This window comes from Natrix helvetica (assembly GCF_964273705.1).
Source record: "Natrix helvetica genome assembly, chromosome: Z".
Classification (NCBI taxonomy): Eukaryota; Metazoa; Chordata; class Lepidosauria; order Squamata; family Natricidae; genus Natrix; species Natrix helvetica.
In genome coordinates this window covers 23,874,660-23,884,266 of record NC_138554.1, presented here as the reverse complement: position 1 = coordinate 23,884,266, position 9,607 = coordinate 23,874,660, and positions in this window count along the sequence as shown.

Below are 9,607 nucleotides of genomic sequence, written 5' to 3'. Positions count from 1 at the left end.
TGTTCACTCAGTTGTTAGCAACCATCTCCAAGAAATGCATCAGCTTTCCACCAATCCTGATGAAAGATGGGAGGGGAAGGAGAAGCAAAAGTGTGAGTTATACCCAACTAGCTAAAGTGTTTCCTTGATTCGTTTACAGGTAATTTAGGATGCCAACAAAATAAAATGGATTAAAAGTTGGAGGTCAGAACAGGAAGTAAAAAAATAGGTTAAATCAGTTACAGTAGGAAAGGAAAAACATTAGAAAATGACAAAACCCTTGACATTTAAAAAATAAAAAAGATGATTGATTGAGAGCTGTTAAATTCCACTACTTGTTAAGAGGGCAATACAATTGAATGAGTTAAAACAAGATTGCACAGGAATGTATATTTATTGTTAACCTCAAGAAACCTTTAAGTGTACTCAGGGACAGTGATATATTGCTCTGTTTCCTATCCCCATCACTTACTTTACATTCCATACATTCCTATAATTTTCTATCATGTTATATACTATAAAGTTCTAGGCTTTTAGATTATACTAACATCCCATTCAGGCTTATCATTGTCACTGGATCTTCAAAATAACAACAGCTGCCTAGTCAAATACTCTACCATTTTTAAACCTTAGGTATAGCCCTATTTTCTGCACATTTTGCCTAGAGGGATGTACTTCCTCCTCCCAAAAACCTTGTCTTGTATTTGCCTTATGTTTAACCTTCACTCCAGGCTACATTCTTTTCCAAACTTTTCCTTCTTGGACTTCTGCTTGCATTCCACTTTTCATTTTGACTCAATCTTCCTCCAATACATGCATAATATGAACTCAGATCCATGAACAGAGTAAACACTTCCATGCTCTGCAGTGCCTTAAAGTTGAGTTTGCCACTTTATTACGTTAATCTTATGTCCTTGCATGCCTTTAATAACATCTCAAGCTTGTTATAGATGGTATAATACAGGTAGTCCTCGACTTACAACAGTTCATTTAGTGACTGTTTGAAATTACAATGGCACTGACTTATGACCATTTTTCACACTTATGACCATTGCAGCATCCCCATGGTCATGTCATCAAAATTCAGACCCTTGGCAACTGATTCATATTTATGATGGGTACAGTGCCCTAGGGTCCTCTGATACTTTTTGTAACCTTATGACAAGCGAAGTTAATGTGGAAGCAGACTCACTTAACAACCATGTTACTAGCGTAACAACTGCAGTGATTCATTTAAAGACTCTGGCAAGAAAGGTTGTAAAATGGGGCGAAATTTATTTAAGAAATGTTGTCGCTCACTTAGTGAGAAAACTCTGGGGCTCAATTGTGGTCATACATTGAGGACTACCTGTAATACATCAACTTGCCTAGGATGCACTGTCAGCAGGCTCTAACTGCATATTAGTTAAAGAGTGGATACACGCAGATCTAGTCCTTGTTTCAGCATGTTGTACGAAGATCCAGAACTTGAGATCCCAAAGGATAAGTAACTGAAATCACAATAGCTCCTGCCTGTTTACACTATATGTGTAATAAAGCTGAATCAGGTGCCTCCTGTAAAGGATCGAAACAATCCTTCATAGGAGACACAGACTCCTGGGGATAATTTCTTTTTCAAATCTTGCTAGATAACCCCGAAGCCTGACCTCACCTAATTCTAATCATGGGACCTTTCACTTGAACCCCAAGGACCTGGCGGGTCACGCTAGAGCCCCACACAGCCATGTGATCATGGGGGATAGTCTCGCAACTCCTATTTAACAACGCATATCAAAGCCCTTTCAACATGTCAGCCCTTAAGGCCCTGGAAGGCCACACGGGGGTGCTGCAAAGTCACGTGCCTAGAAATAATACTTGTATGCCCTGCCTAATCACAGCCATCCGCCTCACAGGTCTCAGCCCCCTTCAAACTACAGCGGCGTTTATGCCCCGCCCCTCCCAATAAGCCAGCCCTCTTACCTCCCAGGCCTCCCCCCTCCCTCCCACTGCGCATGTACGAGACTAACAGCTCCCTTCTTCGTTCCTTCCTTTTGCCCTCACCCTTCCAAGAGTCTCATCTCTCTCCTCCTCCTCCTCCACCTCCCACCCCTCCCCACTCCGCGCCCGACCCGCTCGGGCGGAGCCTGGCTGAGGGGCGGCGCGGGCGGGTTGCCATGGCAATGTTCCATCGCTGAAGTGTCATGCAAAACCACATCCTTCGTTCAGTTTGTCCCGCTGAAGCCGGTTGCCACGGAGACAGTTTTCGGAAAGGAAACTGGCAAAGGCGGGGAGATCGAGGGGGGACAGCAAGAGGGGAAGCCCGAGAGAGGGTGGGGAAGGAGCAGGCAGGAGCCTGGTAGAGACGCGGGGAAATCTTGCACCACCCGAGTGATTGGGAGGAGAGAGCGAGAGAGAGAGAGACATACACACAAACACACACACCACACACACACCACACCACACACACACTGTATGATTTATGTAGCATTTCTGCTGGGCTGGCAAGATATCACAAGCCACTCTTTGCTCTGCTTTCTGCTAATATAGTCGCTCCCAGTGCCAGAGAATTAATAACAGAATTATGTTACTAATTAATAAATTACTAAACTTATTTGCCAGCCATCTCGCAGTTGGAGGTGATTCTAAGCGGCTTGGGATGTGGTAAAATATGCAGATTAAAACCAGTATAAAGCCGGATAAAATTACAAAAAAAAAATCAAACAAATCAAAAACCTTGGGTTTGGAGTGGAGAGGTGATGGTGGTGCGTTCTTCTGTTTTCTGCACCAACCAAAAGCTCCAACCAAAAGCTTCTCCTTCAGGACTCCAAGCCAACCTGCATAGCCAAGTTTTAAAGCTTTTCCTGAAGGGTGAGGGCAGATCCCACCTCCTGTGGCAAGATGTCCCAAAGGACATGGCAAGAAAGGCTCTTCTGGATCCCACCAGCTGAAATTCCTTAACTGATGGGATCTGCAGTAGAACCATTTCTGCCAGCATGAATGGGGCAGGCCAGTCCCATTGGGGAAGGACAGTCCTGCAGATATCCTTCCGCCGGATGCCAGAAAGAGCTTTAAAGTAATGACCAAGACCTTGAATTGCATCTAGAAGCAGATTGACCCTCAGTGCAGTGGTATTTATATGTGCCACCCTAGCAGCTTCCAAAACTGTGCCCCTGCAATCTTCTAGGGTAGCCCCATGAAGAGTGCTTCGCAGTAGTCCCAGGTTTGAAATAACCAAGGTGATTTGAGTGACCCTGGTCCAGAAAAAGACACAGTTGGCGCACAACACAAAGTTGTACAAAGGCTCTTCTAGCCATGATTACCACTCACCTTTGGGCAGGAATCACAAGTCTAGAAGAAACCCCAAGTTGTGCAGTGGGTTTGTCTCAGGTAATGCAACCCCATCCGGAACTAAAGATTAGGATGAGGGGCGTCACAGTTGTGACAACAGTTTTGTTGGAAACTTCCTTAGGGACATTAAAGACGATGTAAGAAGCAAATTTCAAAAACAGATGGACAGAGAATGTCCTGGATATAATGCCCATGCATTGCATTCTTGCATGTTATGGTCCTCATGACTTTGGGGAGACCCAGAACCTGGTAATGGACACCTCAGTTTATCCCAGTTGCAAGGGATTAGTTACTAAAACATATTAAATGGGGTCCATTAAAACAGGGAGAGGCAGATTTGTGTGAAACTACAGCCTTGATAATGAGAAGTTTTTCATTTGCCCATCAGCTTAAAGGAAAATAAGAGCTTCAGACTGTGGATATTGTTAATTTAGAGCACCACAAATCTACATCAGAATGTACGGATTGTGAAAAGACCACATCTTTCCATTTTTAAAATAAAATTTTTAGAATACACAACTCTCCATTAATTTGTGTACTGTCTTTCTTCTAGAAACTCCAAGTATACTACTACTTTTTCTGATTTCCTACTATAGCCTTGTGAGGTAAATTGGGCTTGGAGGACTCGTGTGTATAAAATCCGTGTCTAGGAGTAGATTTGTATAGAGGTCTCCAGTTTTGCTCCCAGCCTTTAACTATTATCTCATCCTGGTTCTCACATTAGCCTGAAGAGAGACAGGATTGAAATGTAGTGAAAGATCAAACATTGCACATGTCACTGAGAGTATCATAAAACAGGAAATATCACCTCATCCACTGACCTTTGCAGAAATATAAGATAGATCTGAATGTTGGCTATACAAAAGCACATCTAAATTGTATATTTATATTCAAATGTTTAATCCTGTATTTCTTCACTAAATTGTGTTGTTTATTTAAATCAGAATGTTTTTATTGAAATTTCTGGTGTAGATTTCATACAGATAATCTCCACATCAGTCTTAAAATATCACATTTGGTCCCATGATATAGAAAGGAAACTGAGGTTAAAACAAGCTTTTAAAGGGAATCTGATTTCTGAGAACTTGCTACAAATAACAATTGTGGAAACTATTATCATGAAAAAATGGACTCTTAAATTTGGGCTGGATCAACTTGAATTCAGATTCTATAATTCTAATCAAAGCTTCTCATTCTTCCCTGTATTTATAATAAAAAGAGAAGAATTTAGAATGACAGTGTTTTTATGGGGTTCAATCCTTGGATTTTTATTTGAAATAATTCCTTTGGTGACCAGTAATTGCTGGACCATTCAATCAAGTCACTATATTTTTTATGAATGATGCAGTAAACTGTGAAATGATTGAAATATTGTATTATTCCTAACTGCAGGTGCTGGATTCTTCTTAAATGATTTCCTACATTTAAGAAATGACTGCAAATGAAAACAACAACACAGAAGAAAATAGACTCGGCTATAACTTTTCTCACTGATGAGTTAGTCCTTTATTTGAGAAAAGGGGACTAATAATTATGAAAAAGGTCTTAAAATGGAGGAAAAGGAAAGAAAGAAAGGAAAGAAAGAAAGGAAAGAAAGAAAGGAAAGAAAGGAAAGAAAGAAAGAAAGAAACTCTACTTTCTAATCATCTTTTCAGCAACCTGCATCAAATGGGAATAATACATGTCTCTTGTGATTGGTGCTTACCAACTAATTCCCAGAATTCTCATCAAGGCTATCTATGCTGGCTGTGGAATACTGGGAAGTGAAATTCTAACACCTGGAAATTGCCTTTTTCGGAAACTGTGTCTTTTATCTTGTAATGTCTTTATCACTGTACCTGTTACTTATTTCCAAAGAAATGGGTACTTTGCCAATTCATTCTGTTTCATCTTATTTTCTTGCCACCTGTTCATTCTCCACATTTGTCAGTCCTTTTATCTCACAAAGCACAGCCATATTCCAGAAGAGGTAGCACTTGCTAAGAATTTCTTAAATCTGCATGACGAAAGAAAGGTAGCTTGTATATGTAAAAATTGTGGTAACTTTGTTTAAAATAAGTTGAAACATCTAATGTGATTTATTCATTCCATTCTTTCTTGATGAAAAGGTGTGATAGCAATCTAATCAGTAAACAAAAAACCTTTTACTATCTTTGGGCATGTTGGTACCAGCAGTAAATTTGATGATAGTATGTTTGTTAAAGGTATAGCTCATTTAGGAGCTTCAGATAGCATACACAACATACATAGCATTTCTGTGAAATAGGTTGGGCTAATGTGATTGAATGATAACTTCAGTCTGGCTTTCCCTGCTCTATCCAATATCTAAAGTATTAAATATATCATATATATTAAGAGACAATCTGCAGATAAGCCGGGCCACTTTTTGTCAGGATATATGTGGAATATACATAGTTTTATTGTGTAATCCCATGATTGTTTAAATCTTAACATTGGGGATAATGATTGGGTCCATCCATTGCACAAAACAATTAAGTGTTTAAAATATGGGTTTATTTAATTAATCACAGCAAACTGAGTCCTTAAATGTCATTGAGCAACAATTCAGAGTTTAACATACTTTTTCCCATGAACATTAAATATGTCCAATTTTCAGAGATTGCCTGGAAAGAGAGTGCACAAGCCTCTAGTTTTCTTGGCACTTCTTTTCAGAAGTAGTTTGCCATTGTCTCTTTCCTAGGGCTGAGAGAAAGTTACTGGCCCAAAGACTCCCAGCTGGGTTTGTGCCTAAGGCAGAACTAGAACTCTTGGTCTCCCAGTTTCTTGTTTGGTGCCTTTACCACTACACCAAATTGACTCTCAAAGTACAAATGCTAGGATCAAAGAAAAGCTAAACCAAAAAACTATGAAGCACCTTTTGGGTTAATATATTGTTAGAATGGGATGGCATGTTAAGACTGCAAAAGTAGATGGAGTTAACTTACCTTTCCATTGAAGCAAAATTTGTCCTATTCAGACAATTTTTTTGCATATGAATTGGTCTGACTGCTCAGTTGGATAGGCAATTATGCATGTTTTTATAGAGGATGGAATTATGTTTGTAATTAATCTCCCGGTACATCATTGTTAACTACCTTGAGCTGTCAAGAAGACAGTAAATAATTGTATGAAAATAATCAAATTGTCTTAACTACTAGAAATCTAATATTACAAAGCACACTGTTATTTTTATACACAGCAGTAAAGTGCCTTTGGATATTTTCCCTGAAAGTGATGCAGTCTTGTAAAGTTGTTAACCAGAAATGCAATAGTGGAAGGTTTGGTTGAATGTAACAGGCAACTAGTATGAACAGTACTTTGTACACTATTTTTTCTTTCTCTCCAAAGATCACCATTAAAAAAAAACCAAATCCCTCTGTCTATTTCTGGCTATCTCTACCTCTATACATTTACTGAGCATCAGATCCAGGTAGCAGAAATCCATAAAACCCCTGATTGATAGCAAAGAGAGGCAGAAAATATTAATCCCTCATTGCCATCTAATGGTCAGCCTGTATTTTTGCAGCTCAAGAAAATAAGCCTTACTTCAGGATTAGATTTCCTCTTTTATAACCAGGTATAGCAACAGCCTTAGAATCTTAACAAATCTTACCAAATTTTGGGGTGGTTTTACAAATGACAATGAAAATCTGTGATTTGCAGATTTCTAAAAGCATTTCTTTGTAGAATCTCTGGTTAATTATTATTTACCCCAATAAAGCAATGTACTAATAGCTTCTAACTGGGATCTGAACAAATTCGTTATTCAGAAACTGCTGTGCCACAGATATATCAGGAGCACAACAAGAATTCTTGATTAGAATTATCTTGCTGACTGAAATTTTTGGATTGCAATCTCAGTGCACCTGGATGGTACCCAATTTGTTTAATGCATGATTGATTTCTTAATTAGACTTATTTAATAAAGATAACAATGACTTGTTTATTAAGAGTCTTTCTCACCTAGTTGTGGTTCTTTGAAAGACACTCACCAAACTACCATGTTTCCCCCCAAATAAGACTGGGTCTTATATTAATTTTTGCTCCAAAAGACACATTAGGGTTTATTTTCCAGTCAAGTTTTATTTTCGGGAAATACGGTACTAAATGCGCCCATCTGGCTGACAATCTTAACTGGGGTTTATTTTGGGGGTAAGGCTTATATTACGAGCATCTTGAAAAAAACCATGCTAGGGCTTATTTTCTGGGTGATCTTATTTTAGGGGAAACATGGTACCTATGGTATTGGATTACTTAAGTGGATAGAAACTTGAAATAAAGTATTTAAATGCTTCTTTTCTATGGGTCTTTCTGAAATTGCTTTAAAATATAATTATTTTCATCCATTAAATTGTATATGTATAGTGATTGACATTATATGGCAAGGAACTTTTAGTTTAGAGGCTCTAAATTTACATTATAATGTAATTATAATAGAATTTTATAGAATATGTTTTATTCTATATCTGTACTGTGCTTAGCTATAACTGCATAATATATAAAACTCCTACTAATACTAATGACTAAATGGATTCTCTGCGTTCAGAGATAATGTACCACTGAACAGCAGCTGCTAAGGATAAGTGGTTGGCCACTATTAGAGTACTGAATTAAATTTTAGCCTAGCAACATTTCTCTCTGTGTGTCTATTATATTTCTGCACCTTTCCCCTTCAGTTCTTCTCCAGTGCAGTAGACATATTTTCCTGCCAGGAAAAATAACTGCCAGCTGAGGTTAATCTAAGGAGGAGAATTACAGTCCATGAAAAGACATGCCAGAATAATATCAGCTTGCTTTTATGGTGTCCAAAGTCTATGTGTATGTATTTGTTTAAGAATCAAAAAGCTGGAATTAAAAAAAGCCCTAAAAATAAAAGACCATAGGTAGTCCTTAATTTACGACCACAATTGAGCACAAAATTTCTGTTGCTAAGTGAAACATTTGTTAAGTGAGTTTGCCCCATTTTACAACCTTTCTTGCTACAGTTGTTAAATCATTGTAGTTCTTAAATTGGTCAAATTAAGGTCAAATTAAGTAAATCTGGCTTCCCCATTGCTTTTGCTTGTCAGAAAGTCACAAAGGGTGATCAGGTTACCCCCTGGACACTGCGAATGTCATAAATATGAGTCAAGCATCTGAATTTTAATCCCATGATCCTCGGGATGCTACAACAGTCCTAAGTATGAAAACTGTTCATGAATCCCTTTTTTTCAGTACCAATGTACGGTAACTTTGAATGGTCACTCAATGAACTGTTGTTAAGTCAAGGACTACCTGTAGTGATACCTGACTCTGGAGAATTGTTAGATAGAATTTGGTTTGGGCTGTCATGCTCTGAAAACAAGATGGTGACCCAGCTTATCAAATGGAGCAGAGAGGGTGACCCCATTTTGAACTCACATAGAGAATGCAATCCAAATAAAACATGAATGTTCAGAAGCATCCTGTTGACAACCAAGCATATATACTGTCACAGATTTTCCAGTTGTAAAATAGGGATATGAAAGCTGGGCCATGTCAAAAGTTGAACAAAGGAAAATCAAATAGTGGCACTGGAGGAAATTGCTGAGGACTGAACCAATGGTTTGGTCCTTGGTGAGGTAAAGGCAGATTGCTCATCAGAAACACTGAAAATGAAGCTAAAGTTTAAATCGGGGCTGTCAAACCCGATTTCACTGAGGGCCGCACCAGGGTTGTGATTGACCTCAGATGGCTGGGGTGGGGGGCATGGCCATGGTGCGGATGGCCAGCTCGACATCACTTGTGTTGGGGCACCTTTGGTGGCCAAATGCTAAGGTAGGACTTCCCTGAGACCCTACCTCACTCTCATTATAATCTCTTTCCTTCCTTTCTTTTCTTCTTCCTTCCCTCTTCCTTCTCCTTTCTTCTTCCCCCCCTCTTTCTTTTTCCTTCCTTGCTTTATTCCCATCTTCTTTTCCTTTTCCTTTCCCCTTTCCTGTCCCTTCTTACATGCTCAAATGCAAAAGGGGAAACATTTCTCCTTTTGTTTTGTTTTTAATTTGTTTTGCTAGTCCTCTGCCTGTGAAAACGGAGCCCCTCCACCCCAAGCTCATTTTTTTCTGCCAGAGACACCATAGGCTGGTCTTTTACTGTTTCCAGGCAGGCCAGATCTAAGCACCCCATAGACCAGGTCCGGCCCTCAGGCCTTGAGTTGGAAACTCCTGGTTTAAATAGTTTGGACACAAAAGGCAGAAATCATTGGAGAAGATCCCGATACTGGAAAATGGAAGGCAATTGAAAAGAAAATGCAATTAGACCTCCACTTAGTCATTCATTTGAC